Below are 12,593 nucleotides of genomic sequence, written 5' to 3' on the forward strand. Positions count from 1 at the left end.
CTTCTCTCTCCCTATCCCTTCTCTCTCCCTTTCCTTGTCTCTCCCTCTCCCTTGTCTCTCCATTCTCTCTCCCTTTTCCTTCCCTCTCCCTTTCCTTCTCTCTCCCTTTTCCTTCTCTCTCCCTTTTCCTTCTCTCTCCTTTTCCCTTCTCTCTCCCTTTTCTTTCTCTCTCCCTTTTCTCACTCCCTTCTCTATCCCTCTGCCTTTCTCTCCCTTCTCTCTCCCTATCCCTTCTCTCTCCCTCTTCCTTCTCTCTCCTTCTACCGTCTCTCTCCCTTTCCATGCTATCTCCCTTTTCCTTATCTCTCCATTCTCTCCCTTTTCCTTTCCCCTACCCTTTCCTTCGCTCTCCCTCTCCCTTCTCTCTCTCTCCACTCCCTTCTCTCTCTCCCCCTCCCTTCTCTCTCCCTCTCCCTTATAACTCCCTCGTCATTCCCTCTCCCTCTCCCTTCTCTCTCTCAACCATTCCTTTCTCTCTCACCCTCTTCCTTCTCTCTGTCTCTCCCTCTCTCTTCTCTCTCTCCCTTCTCTCTCCTCTCTCCCTCTCCCTTCTCTCTCACTCTCCCTTCTCTCTCCATTTTCCTTGTCACTCCCTCATCTCTCTCTCTCTCTCTCTCTCTCTCTCTCTCTCTCTCCCTTCTCCATCTTCCTTCTTCTCCATCTCCCTTCTCTCTACATCTACCTTCTCTCTCTCCGTATCCCTTCTCTCTCTCCCTATCCCTTCTCTCTCTCCCTATCCCTTCTCTCTCTCCCTTTTCCTTCTCTCTCCCTATCCCTTGTCGCTCCCTCTCCCTTGTTTCTACCTCTCCCTTGTCTCTCCATTCTCTCTCCCTCTTCCTTCTCTCTCCCTCTTCCTTCTCTCTCCCTCTTCCTTCTCTCTCCCTCTTCCTTCCCTCTCCCTCTCCCTTCTCTCTCTCCCTTCTCTCTCTCCTCTCTCCCTCTACCTTCTCTCTCCCTCTCCCTTCTCAATCCCTTTTCCTTGTCACTCCCTCATCACTCTCTCTCTCTCCCTTCTCTCTCTCTCCCTTCTCCATCTTCCTTCTTTCTCCATCTCCCTTCTCTCTACATCTACCTTCTCTCTCTCCCTATCCCTTCTCTCTCTCCCTATCCCTTCTCTCTCTCCCTATCCCTTCCTCTCTCCCTCTTCCTTCTCTCTCCCTATCCCTTGTCGCTCCCTCTCCCTTGTTTCTACCACTCCCTTGTCTCTCCATTCTCTCTCCCTCTTCCTTCCCTCTCCCTCTTCCTTCTCTCCCCATCTTCCTTCTCTCTCCATCTTCCTTCTCTCTCCATCTTCCTTCTCTCTCCCTTTCCATTCTCTCTCCCTTTTCCTTTTCCCTCCCTTTTCCTTCTCTCTCCCTCTCCCTTCTCTCTCCCTCCTCTCTCCCTTGTCACCCCCTTCTATCTCCCTCTCCCTTCTCTCTCCCTATACCTTCTCTCTCCCTCTTCCTTCTCTCTCCCTCTTACTTCTCTCTCCCTTTCCATGCTCTCTCCCTTTTCCTTATCTTTCCATTCTCTCCCTTTTCCTTTCCCCTCCCCTTTCCTTCGCTCTCCCTCTCCCTTCTCTCTCTCTCTCCACTCCCTTCTCTCTCTCTCTCCCCCTCCCTTCTCTCTCCCTCTCCCTTATAACTCCCTCGTCATTCCCTCTACCTCTCTCTCTCCCTCTCCCTTCTCTCTCTCTCTCCCTTTCCCTTCTCTCTCACCCTCTTCCTTCTCTCTGTCTCTCCCTCTCCCTTCTCTCACTCTCCCTTCTCTCTCTCCTCTCTCCCTCTCCCTTCTCTCTCCCTCTCCATGCTCTCTCCCTTTTCCTTATCTCTCCATTCTCTCCCTTTTCCTTTCCCCTCCCCTTTCCTTCGCTCTCCCTCTCCCTTCTCTCTCTCTCCACTCCCTTCTCTCTCTCTCTCCCCCTCCCTTCTCTCTCCCTCTCCCTTATAACTCCCTCGTCATTCCCTCTACCTCTCTCTCTCCCTCTCCCTTCTCTCTCTCCCTTCTCTCTCTCTCCCTTTCCCTTCTCTCTCACCCTCTTCCTTCTCTCTGTCTCTCCCTCTCCCTTCTCTCTCTCTCCCTTCTCTCTCTCCTCTCTCCCTCTCCCTTCTCTCTCCCTTCTCTCTCCCTTTTCCTTGTCACTCCCTCATCACTCTCTCTCTCTCCCTCTCTCTCTCTCTCTCCCTTCTCTCTCTCTCCCTTCTCCATCTTCCTTCTTTCTCCATCTCCCTTCTCTCTACATCTACCTTCTCTCTCTCCGTATCCCTTCTCTCTCTCCGTATCCCTTCTCTCTCTCCGTATCCCTTCTCTCTCTCCGTATCCCTTCTCTCTCTCCGTATCCCTTTTCTCTCTCCCTCTTCCTTCTCTCTCCCTATCCCTTGTCGCTCCCTCTGCCTTGTTTCTACCTCTCCCTTGTCTCTCCATTCTCTCTCCCTCTTCCTTCCCTCTCCCTCTTCCTTCCCTCTCCCTCTTCCTTCTCTCTCCATCTTCCTTCTCTCTCCATCTTCCTTCTCTCTCCATCTTCCTTCTCTCTCCCTTTCCATTCTCTCTCCCTTTTCCTTTCCGCTCCCTTTTCCTTCTCTCTCCCTCTCCCTTCTCTCTCCCTCCTCTCTCCCTTGTCACCCCCTCCTCTCTCCCTCTCCCTTCTCTCTCCCTATCCCTTCTCTCTCCCTTTCCTTGTCTCTCCCTCTCCCTTGTCTCTCCATTCTCTCTCCCTTTTCCTTCCCTCTCCCTTTCCTTCTCTCTCCCTTTTCCTTCTCTCTCCCTTTTCCTTCTCTCTCCTTTTCCCTTCTCTCTCCCTTTTCTTTCTCTCTCCCTTTTCTCACTCCCTTCTCTATCCCTCTGCCTTTCTCTCCCTTCTCTCTCCCTATCCCTTCTCTCTCCCTCTTCCTTCTCTCTCCCTCTTCCGTCTCTCTCCCTTTCCATGCTATCTCCCTTTTCCTTATCTCTCCATTCTCTCCCTTTTCCTTTCCCCTACCCTTTCCTTCGCTCTCCCTCTCCCTTCTCTCTCTCTCCACTCCCTTCTCTCTCTCCCCCTGCCTTCTCTCTCCCTCTCCCTTATAACTCCCTCGTCATTCCCTCTCCCTCTCCCTTCTCTCTCTCAACCATTCCTTTCTCTCTCACCCTCTTCCTTCTCTGTCTCTCCCTCTCTCTTCTCTCTCTCCCTTCTCTCTCCTCTCACCCTCTTCCTTCTCTGTCTCTCCCTCTCTCTTCTCTCTCTCCCTTCTCTCTCCTCTCTCTCTCTCCCTTCTCCATCTTCCTTCTTCTCCATCTCCCTTCTCTCTACATCTACCTTCTCTCTCTCCGTATCCCTTCTCTCTCTCCCTCTTCCTTCTCTCTCTCCCTCTTCCTTCTCTCTCTCCCTCTTCCTTCTCTCTCTCCCTCTTCCTTCTCTCTCCCTATCCCTTGTCGCTCCCTCTCCCTTGTTTCTACCTCTCCCTTGTCTCTCCATTCTCTCTCCCTCTTCCTTCTCTCTCCTCTTCCTTCTCTCTCCCTCTTCCTTCTCTCTCCCTCTTCCTTCTCTCTCCCTCTTCCTTCTCTCTCCCTCTTCCTTCTCTCTCCATCTTCCTTCTCTCTCCATCTTCCTTCTCTCTCCATCTTCCTTCTCTCTCCATCTTCCTTCTCTCTCCATCTTCCTTCTCCCTCCCTCTTCCTTCTCTCTCCCTTTTCCTTTCCCCTCCCTTTTCCTTCTCTCTCCCTCTCCCTTCTCTCTCCCTCCTCTCTCCCTTGTCACCCCCTTCTCTCTCCCTCTCCCTTCTCTCTCCCTATCCATTCTCTCTCCCTTTCCTTGTCTCTCCCTCTCCCTTGTCTCTCCATTCTCTCTCCCTATCCCTTCTCTCTCCCTCTTCCTTCTCTCTCCCTCTTACTTCTCTCTCCCTTTCCATGCTCTCTCCCTTTCCATGCTCTCTCCCTTTTCCTTATCTCTCCATTCTCTCCCTTTTCCTTGCCTCCCCTTTCCTTCGCTCTCCCTCTCCCTTCTCTCTCTCTCCACTCCCTTCTCTCTCTCTCCACTCCCTTCTCTCTCTCTCCCCCTCCCTTCTCTCTCCCTCTCCCTTATAACTCCCTCGTCATTCCCTCTACCTCTCTCTCTCCCTCTCCCTTCTCTCTCTCTCCCTTTTCTCTCTCCTCTCTCCCTCTCCCTTCTCTCTCCCTCTCCCTTCTCTCTCCCTTTTCCTTGTCACTCCCTCATCACTCTCTTTCTCTCCCTTCTCTCTCTCTCTCTCCCTTTTCTCTCTCCCTCTTCCTTCGCTCTCCCTTTCCTTCTCTCTCCCTTTTCCTTCTCTCTCCCTTTTCCTTCTCTCTCCTTTTCCCTTCTCTCTCCCTTTTCTTTCTCTCTCCCTTTTCTCACTCCCTTCTCTATCCCTCTGCCTTTCTCTCCCTTCTCTCTCCCTATCCCTTCTCTCTCCCTCTTCCTTCTCTCTCCCTCTTCCGTCTCTCTCCCTTTCCATGCTATCTCCCTTTTCCTTATCTCTCCATTCTCTCCCTTTTCCTTTCCCCTACCCTTTCCTTCGCTCTCCCTCTCCCTTCTCTCTCTCTCCACTCCCTTCGCTCTCTCCCCCTCCCTTCTCTCTCCCTCTCCCTTATAACTCCCTCGTCATTCCCTCTCCCTCTCCCTTCTCTCTCTCAACCATTCCTTTCTCTCTCACCCTCTTCCTTCTCTCTGTCTCTCCCTCTCTCTTCTCTCTCTCCCTTCTCTCTCCTCTCTCCCTCTCCCTTCTCTCTCACTCTCCCTTCTCTCTCCATTTTCCTTGTCACTCCCTCATCTCTCTCTCTCTCTCTCTCTCTCTCTCTCTCCCTTCTCCATCTTCCTTCTTCTCCATCTCCCTTCTCTCTACATCTACCTTCTCTCTCTCCGTATCCCTTCTCTCTCTCCCTCTTCCTTCTCTCTCTCCCTCTTCCTTCTCTCTCTCCCTCTTCCTTCTCTCTCCCTCTTCCTTCTCTCTCCCTATCCCTTGTCGCTCCCTCTCCCTTGTTTCTACCTCTCCCTTGTCTCTCCATTCTCTCTCCCTCTTCCTTCTCTCTCCCTCTTCCTTCTCTCTCCCTCTTCCTTCTCTCTCCCTCTTCCTTCCCTCTCCCTCTCCCTTCTCTCTCTCCCTTCTCTCTCTCCTCTCTCCCTCTACCTTCTCTCTCCCTCTCCCTTCTCAATCCCTTTTCCTTGTCACTCCCTCATCACTCTCTCTCTCTCCCTTCTCTCTCTCTCCCTTCTCCATCTTCCTTCTTTCTCCATCTCCCTTCTCTCTACATCTACCTTCTCTCTCTCCCTATCCCTTCTCTCTCTCCCTATCCCTTCTCTCTCTCCCTATCCCTTCTCTCTCTCCCTCTTCCTTCTCTCTCCCTATCCCTTGTCGCTCCCTCTCCCTTGTTTCTACCTCTCCCTTGTCTCTCCATTCTCTCTCCCTCTTCCTTCCCTCTCCCTCTTCCTTCTCTCCCCATCTTCCTTCTCTCTCCATCTTCCTTCTCTCTCCATCTTCCTTCTCTCTCCATCTTCCTTCTCTCTCCCTTTCCATTCTCTCTTTCCATTTTCCTTTTCCCTCCCTTTTCCTTCTCTCTCCCTCTCCCTTCTCTCTCCCTCCTCTCTCCCTTGTCACCCCCTTCTATCTCCCTCTCCCTTCTCTCTCCCTATACCTTCTCTCTCCCTCTTCCTTCTCTCTCCCTCTTACTTCTCTCTCCCTTTCCATGCTCTCTCCCTTTTCCTTATCTTTCCATTCTCTCCCTTTTCCTTTCCCCTCCCCTTTCCTTCGCTCTCCCTCTCCCTTCTCTCTCTCTCTCCACTCCCTTCTCTCTCTCTCTCCCCCTCCCTTCTCTCTCCCTCTCCCTTATAACTCCCTCGTCATTCCCTCTACCTCTCTCTCTCCCTCTCCCTTCTCTCTCTCTCTCCCTTTCCCTTCTCACTCACCCTCTTCCTTCTCTCTGTCTCTCCCTCTCCCTTCTCTCACTCTCCCTTCTCTCTCTCCTCTCTCCCTCTCCCTTCTCTCTCCCTCTCCATGCTCTCTCCCTTTTCCTTATCTCTCCATTCTCTCCCTTTTCCTTTCCCCTCCCCTTTCCTTCGCTCTCCCTCTCCCTTCTCTCTCTCTCCACTCCCTTCTCTCTCTCTCTCCCCCTCCCTTCTCTCTCCCTCTCCCTTATAACTCCCTCGTCATTCCCTCTACCTCTCTCTCTCCCTCTCCCTTCTCTCTCTCCCTTCTCTCTCTCTCCCTTTCCCTTCTCTCTCACCCTCTTCCTTCTCTCTGTCTCTCCCTCTCCCTTCTCTCTCTCTCCCTTCTCTCTCTCCTCTCTCCCTCTCCCTTCTCTCTCCCTTCTCTCTCCCTTTTCCTTGTCACTCCCTCATCACTCTCTCTCTCTCCCTCTCTCTCTCTCTCTCCCTTCTCTCTCTCTCCCTTCTCCATCTTCCTTCTTTCTCCATCTCCCTTCTCTCTACATCTACCTTCTCTCTCTCCGTATCCCTTCTCTCTCTCCGTATCCCTTCTCTCTCTCCGTATCCCTTCTCTCTCTCCCTATCCCTTTTCTCTCTCCCTCTTCCTTCTCTCTCCCTATCCCTTGTCGCTCCCTCTGCCTTGTTTCTACCTCTCCCTTGTCTCTCCATTCTCTCTCCCTCTTCCTTCCCTCTCCCTCTTCCTTCCCTATCCCTCTTCCTTCCCTCTCCCTCTTCCTTCTCTCTCCATCTTCCTTCTCTCTCCATCTTCCTTCTCTCTCCATCTTCCTTCTCTCTCCCTTTTCCTTTCCGCTCCCTTTTCCTTCTCTCTCCCTCTCCCTTCTCTCTCCCTCCTCTCTCCCTTGTCACCCCCTCCTCTCTCCCTCTCCCTTCTCTCTCCCTATCCCTTCTCTCTCCCTTTCCTTGTCTCTCCCTCTCCCTTGTCTCTCCATTCTCTCTCCCTTTTCCTTCCCTCTCCCTTTCCTTCTCTCTCCCTTTTCCTTCTCTCTCCCTTTTCCTTCTCTCTCCTTTTCCCTTCTCTCTCCCTTTTCTTTCTCTCTCCCTTTTCTCACTCCCTTCTCTATCCCTCTGCCTTTCTCTCCCTTCTCTCTCCCTATCCCTTCTCTCTCCCTCTTCCTTCTCTCTCCCTCTTCCGTCTCTCTCCCTTTCCATGCTATCTCCCTTTTCCTTATCTCTCCATTCTCTCCCTTTTCCTTTCCCCTACCCTTTCCTTCGCTCTCCCTCTCCCTTCTCTCTCTCTCCACTCCCTTCTCTCTCTCCCCCTCCCTTCTCTCTCCCTCTCCCTTATAACTCCCTCGTCATTCCCTCTCCCTCTCCCTTCTCTCTCTCAACCATTCCTTTCTCTCTCACCCTCTTCCTTCTCTCTGTCTCTCCCTCTCTCTTCTCTCTCTCCCTTCTCTCTCCTCTCTCCCTCTCCCTTCTCTCTCACTCTCCCTTCTCTCTCCATTTTCCTTGTCACTCCCTCATCTCTCTCTCTCTCTCTCTCTCTCTCTCTCTCTCCCTTCTCCATCTTCCTTCTTCTCCATCTCCCTTCTCTCTACATCTACCTTCTCTCTCTCCGTATCCCTTCTCTCTCTCCCTCTTCCTTCTCTCTCTCCCTCTTCCTTCTCTCTCTCCCTCTTCCTTCTCTCTCCATCTTCCTTCTCTCTCCCTTTCCATTCTCTCTCCCTTTTCCTTTTCCCTCCCTTTTCCTTCTCTCTCCCTCTCCCTTCTCTCTCCCTCCTCTCTCCCTTGTCACCCCCTTCTATCTCCCTCTCCCTTCTCTCTCCCTATACCTTCTCTCTCCCTCTTCCTTCTCTCTCCCTCTTACTTCTCTCTCCCTTTCCATGCTCTCTCCCTTTTCCTTATCTTTCCATTCTCTCCCTTTTCCTTTCCCCTCCCCTTTCCTTCGCTCTCCCTCTCCCTTCTCTCTCTCTCTCCACTCCCTTCTCTCTCTCTCTCCCCCTCCCTTCTCTCTCCCTCTCCCTTATAACTCCCTCGTCATTCCCTCTACCTCTCTCTCTCCCTCTCCCTTCTCTCTCTCTCTCCCTTTCCCTTCTCACTCACCCTCTTCCTTCTCTCTGTCTCTCCCTCTCCCTTCTCTCACTCTCCCTTCTCTCTCTCCTCTCTCCCTCTCCCTTCTCTCTCCCTCTCCATGCTCTCTCCCTTTTCCTTATCTCTCCATTCTCTCCCTTTTCCTTTCCCCTCCCCTTTCCTTCGCTCTCCCTCTCCCTTCTCTCTCTCTCCACTCCCTTCTCTCTCTCTCTCCCCCTCCCTTCTCTCTCCCTCTCCCTTATAACTCCCTCGTCATTCCCTCTACCTCTCTCTCTCCCTCTCCCTTCTCTCTCTCCCTTCTCTCTCTCTCCCTTTCCCTTCTCTCTCACCCTCTTCCTTCTCTCTGTCTCTCCCTCTCCCTTCTCTCTCTCTCCCTTCTCTCTCTCCTCTCTCCCTCTCCCTTCTCTCTCCCTTCTCTCTCCCTTTTCCTTGTCACTCCCTCATCACTCTCTCTCTCTCCCTCTCTCTCTCTCTCTCCCTTCTCTCTCTCTCCCTTCTCCATCTTCCTTCTTTCTCCATCTCCCTTCTCTCTACATCTACCTTCTCTCTCTCCGTATCCCTTCTCTCTCTCCGTATCCCTTCTCTCTCTCCGTATCCCTTCTCTCTCTCCCTATCCCTTTTCTCTCTCCCTCTTCCTTCTCTCTCCCTATCCCTTGTCGCTCCCTCTGCCTTGTTTCTACCTCTCCCTTGTCTCTCCATTCTCTCTCCCTCTTCCTTCCCTCTCCCTCTTCCTTCCCTCTCCCTCTTCCTTCCCTCTCCCTCTTCCTTCTCTCTCCATCTTCCTTCTCTCTCCATCTTCCTTCTCTCTCCATCTTCCTTCTCTCTCCCTTTTCCTTTCCGCTCCCTTTTCCTTCTCTCTCCCTCTCCCTTCTCTCTCCCTCCTCTCTCCCTTGTCACCCCCTCCTCTCTCCCTCTCCCTTCTCTCTCCCTATCCCTTCTCTCTCCCTTTCCTTGTCTCTCCCTCTCCCTTGTCTCTCCATTCTCTCTCCCTTTTCCTTCCCTCTCCCTTTCCTTCTCTCTCCCTTTTCCTTCTCTCTCCCTTTTCCTTCTCTCTCCTTTTCCCTTCTCTCTCCCTTTTCTTTCTCTCTCCCTTTTCTCACTCCCTTCTCTATCCCTCTGCCTTTCTCTCCCTTCTCTCTCCCTATCCCTTCTCTCTCCCTCTTCCTTCTCTCTCCCTCTTCCGTCTCTCTCCCTTTCCATGCTATCTCCCTTTTCCTTATCTCTCCATTCTCTCCCTTTTCCTTTCCCCTACCCTTTCCTTCGCTCTCCCTCTCCCTTCTCTCTCTCTCCACTCCCTTCTCTCTCTCCCCCTCCCTTCTCTCTCCCTCTCCCTTATAACTCCCTCGTCATTCCCTCTCCCTCTCCCTTCTCTCTCTCAACCATTCCTTTCTCTCTCACCCTCTTCCTTCTCTCTGTCTCTCCCTCTCTCTTCTCTCTCTCCCTTCTCTCTCCTCTCTCCCTCTCCCTTCTCTCTCACTCTCCCTTCTCTCTCCATTTTCCTTGTCACTCCCTCATCTCTCTCTCTCTCTCTCTCTCTCTCTCTCTCTCTCTCTCTCCCTTCTCCATCTTCCTTCTTCTCCATCTCCCTTCTCTCTACATCTACCTTCTCTCTCTCCGTATCCCTTCTCTCTCTCCCTCTTCCTTCTCTCTCTCCCTCTTCCTTCTCTCTCTCCCTCTTCCTTCTCTCTCTCCCTCTTCCTTCTCTCTCCCTATCCCTTGTCGCTCCCTCTCCCTTGTTTCTACCTCTCCCTTGTCTCTCCATTCTCTCTCCCTCTTCCTTCTCTCTCCCTCTTCCTTCTCTCTCCCTCTTCCTTCTCTCTCCCTCTTCCTTCTCTCTCCCTCTTCCTTCTCTCTCCCTCTTCCTTCTCTCTCCCTCTTCCTTCTCTCTCCCTCTTCCTTCTCTCTCCATCTTCCTTCTCTCTCCATCTTCCTTCTCTCTCCATCTTCCTTCTCTCTCCATCTTCCTTCTCCCTCCCTCTTCCTTCTCTCTCCCTTTTCCTTTCCCCTCCCTTTTCCTTCTCTCTCCCTCTCCCTTCTCTCTCCCTCCTCTCTCCCTTGTGACCCCCTTCTCTCTCCCTCTCCCTTCTCTCTCCCTATCCCTTCTCTCTCCCTTTCCTTGTCTCTCCCTCTCCCTTGTCTCTCCATTCTCTCTCCCTATCCCTTCTCTCTCCCTCTTCCTTCTCTCTCCCTCTTACTTCTCTCTCCCTTTCCATGCTCTCTCCCTTTCCATGCTCTCTCCCTTTTCCTTATCTCTCCATTCTCTCCCTTTTCCTTGCCTCCCCTTTCCTTCGCTCTCCCTCTCCCTTCTCTCTCTCTCCACTCCCTTCTCTCTCTCTCCACTCCCTTCTCTCTCTCTCCCCCTCCCTTCTCTCTCCCTCTCCCTTATAACTCCCTCGTCATTCCCTCTACCTCTCTCTCTCCCTCTCCCTTCTCTCTCTCTCCCTTTTCTCTCTCCTCTCTCCCTCTCCCTTCTCTCTCCCTCTCCCTTCTCTCTCCCTTTTCCTTGTCACTCCCTCATCACTCTCTTTCTCTCCCTTCTCTCTCTCTCTCCCTTTTCTCTCTCCCTCTTCCTTCGCTCTCCCTATCCCTTCTCTCTCCCTTTCCTTGTCTCTCCCTCTTCCTTGTCTCTCCATTCTCTCTCCCTTCTCATTCTCTCTCCCTTTTCCTTCTATCTCCCTTTCCTTCTCTCTCCCTTTTCCTTCTCTCTCCCTTTTCCTTCTCTCTCCCTTTTCTTTCTCTCTCCATTTTCTCACTCCCTTCTCTATCCCTCTGCCTTCTCTCTCCCTTCTCTCTCCCTATCCATTCTCTCTCCCTCTTCCTTCTCTCTCCCTTTCCAATCTCTCTCCCTTTTCCTTGTCTCTCCATTCTCTCCCTTTTCCTTTCCCCTCCCCTTTCCTTTGCTCTCCCTCTCCCTTCTCTCTCTCTCCACTCCCTTCTCTCTCTCTCTCCCCCTCCCTTCTCTATCCCTCTCCCTTATAACTCTCTGATCATTCCCTCTACCTCTCTCTCCCCCTCTCCCTTCTCTCTCTCTCCCTTTCCCTTCTCTCGCACCCTCTTCCTTCTCTCTGTCTATCCCTCTCCCTTCTCTCTCTCCCTTCTCTCTCTCCTCTCTCCCTCTCCCTTCTCTCTCCCTCTCCCTTCTCTCTCCCTTTTCCTTGTCACTCCCTCATCACTCTCTCCCTCTCCCTTCTCTCTCCCTCTCCCTTCTCTCTCCCTTTTCCTTGTCACTCCCTCATCACTCTCTCCCTCTCCCTTCTCTCTCCCTCTCCCTTCTCTCTCCCTATCCCTTCTCTCTCCCTATCCCTTCTCTCTCCCTTTCCTTGTCTCTCCCTCTCCCTTGTCTCTCCATTCTCTCTCCCTCTTCCTTCTCTCTCCCTCTTCCTTCTCTCTCCCTTTTCCTTCTATCTCCCTTTCCTTCTCTCTCCCTTTTCCTTCTCTCTCCCTTTACCTTCTCTCTCATTTTGCCTTCTCTCTCCCTTTTCTCTCCCTTTTCTCTCCCTTTTCTCTCCCTTTTCTCTCCCTTTTCTCTCCCTTTTCTTTTCCTTTTCTTTTCCTTTTCTCTCCCTTTTCCTTTTCTCTCCCTTTTCCTTTTCTCTCCCTTTTCCTTTTCTCTCCCTTTTCCTTTTCTCTCCCTCACCCTTCTCTCTCCCTCTCCCTTCTCTCTCCATCTCCCTTCTCTCTACATCTACCTTCTCTCTCTCCGTATCCCTTCTTCCTCTCCCTATCCCTTCTCTCTCTCCCTATCCCTTCTCTCTCCCTATCCCTTATCTCTCCCTTTCCTTGTCTCTCCCTCTTCCTTCTCTCTCCCTTTTCTTTCTCTCTCCCTTCTCTCTCCCTTTTCTCACTCCCTTCTCTATCCCTCTGCCTTCTCTCTCCCTTCTCTCTCCCTATCCCATCTCTCTCCCTCTTCCTTCTCTCTCCTTCTTCCTTCTCTCTCACTTTCCATGCTCTCTCCCTTTTCCTTGTCTCTCCATTCTCTCCCTTTTCCTTTCCCCTCTCCTTTCCTTCGCTCTCCCTCTCCCTTCTCTCTCCCTCCTCTCTCCCTTGTCACTTCCATCTCTCTCCCTCTCCCTTTTCTCTCACTATCCCTTCTCTCTCCCTTTCCTTGTCTCTCCCTCTCCCTTGTCTCTCCATTCTCTCTCCCTCTTCCTTCTCTCTCCCTTTTCCTTCTATCTCCATTTCCTTCTCTCTCCCTTTTCATTTTCTCTCCCTTTTCCTTTTCTCTCCCTCTCCCTTCTCTCTCCCTCTCCCTTCTCTGTCCCTCCTCTCACACTTGTCTCTCCCTGCTTTCTCTCTCTCCCTTCTCTCTCCCTCTCTTCTCTCTCCCTCTCCCTTCTCTCTCCCTCTCCCTTCTCTCAATTTTTTTCTCTCTTACTCCCACTCTATCTCTTTCACTTCAACCCGTCTCTTGCTCTCACACACATTTCTTTCTTCCACTTCTCTCTCTCTCTTTTTCTTTCTCACACCCTCTCTTTCTCTCCCTGCTCTCTATTACTCTCCCTGACTAGCATCCCTGCTCCTTCTAAATCACCTGTATTTTACTCTCACAAATGTCCTTTCTTTCTCTCTCTCTTTCAAGGACTACCACTCTCCCCTCTCTCTCACAAACCCCTCTCTCACTCAGTCTAAGCATTGTTTATTTAGT

This window comes from Ascaphus truei, unplaced genomic scaffold (genome assembly GCF_040206685.1).
Source record: "Ascaphus truei isolate aAscTru1 unplaced genomic scaffold, aAscTru1.hap1 HAP1_SCAFFOLD_768, whole genome shotgun sequence".
NCBI classification, from domain to species: Eukaryota; Metazoa; Chordata; class Amphibia; order Anura; family Ascaphidae; genus Ascaphus; species Ascaphus truei.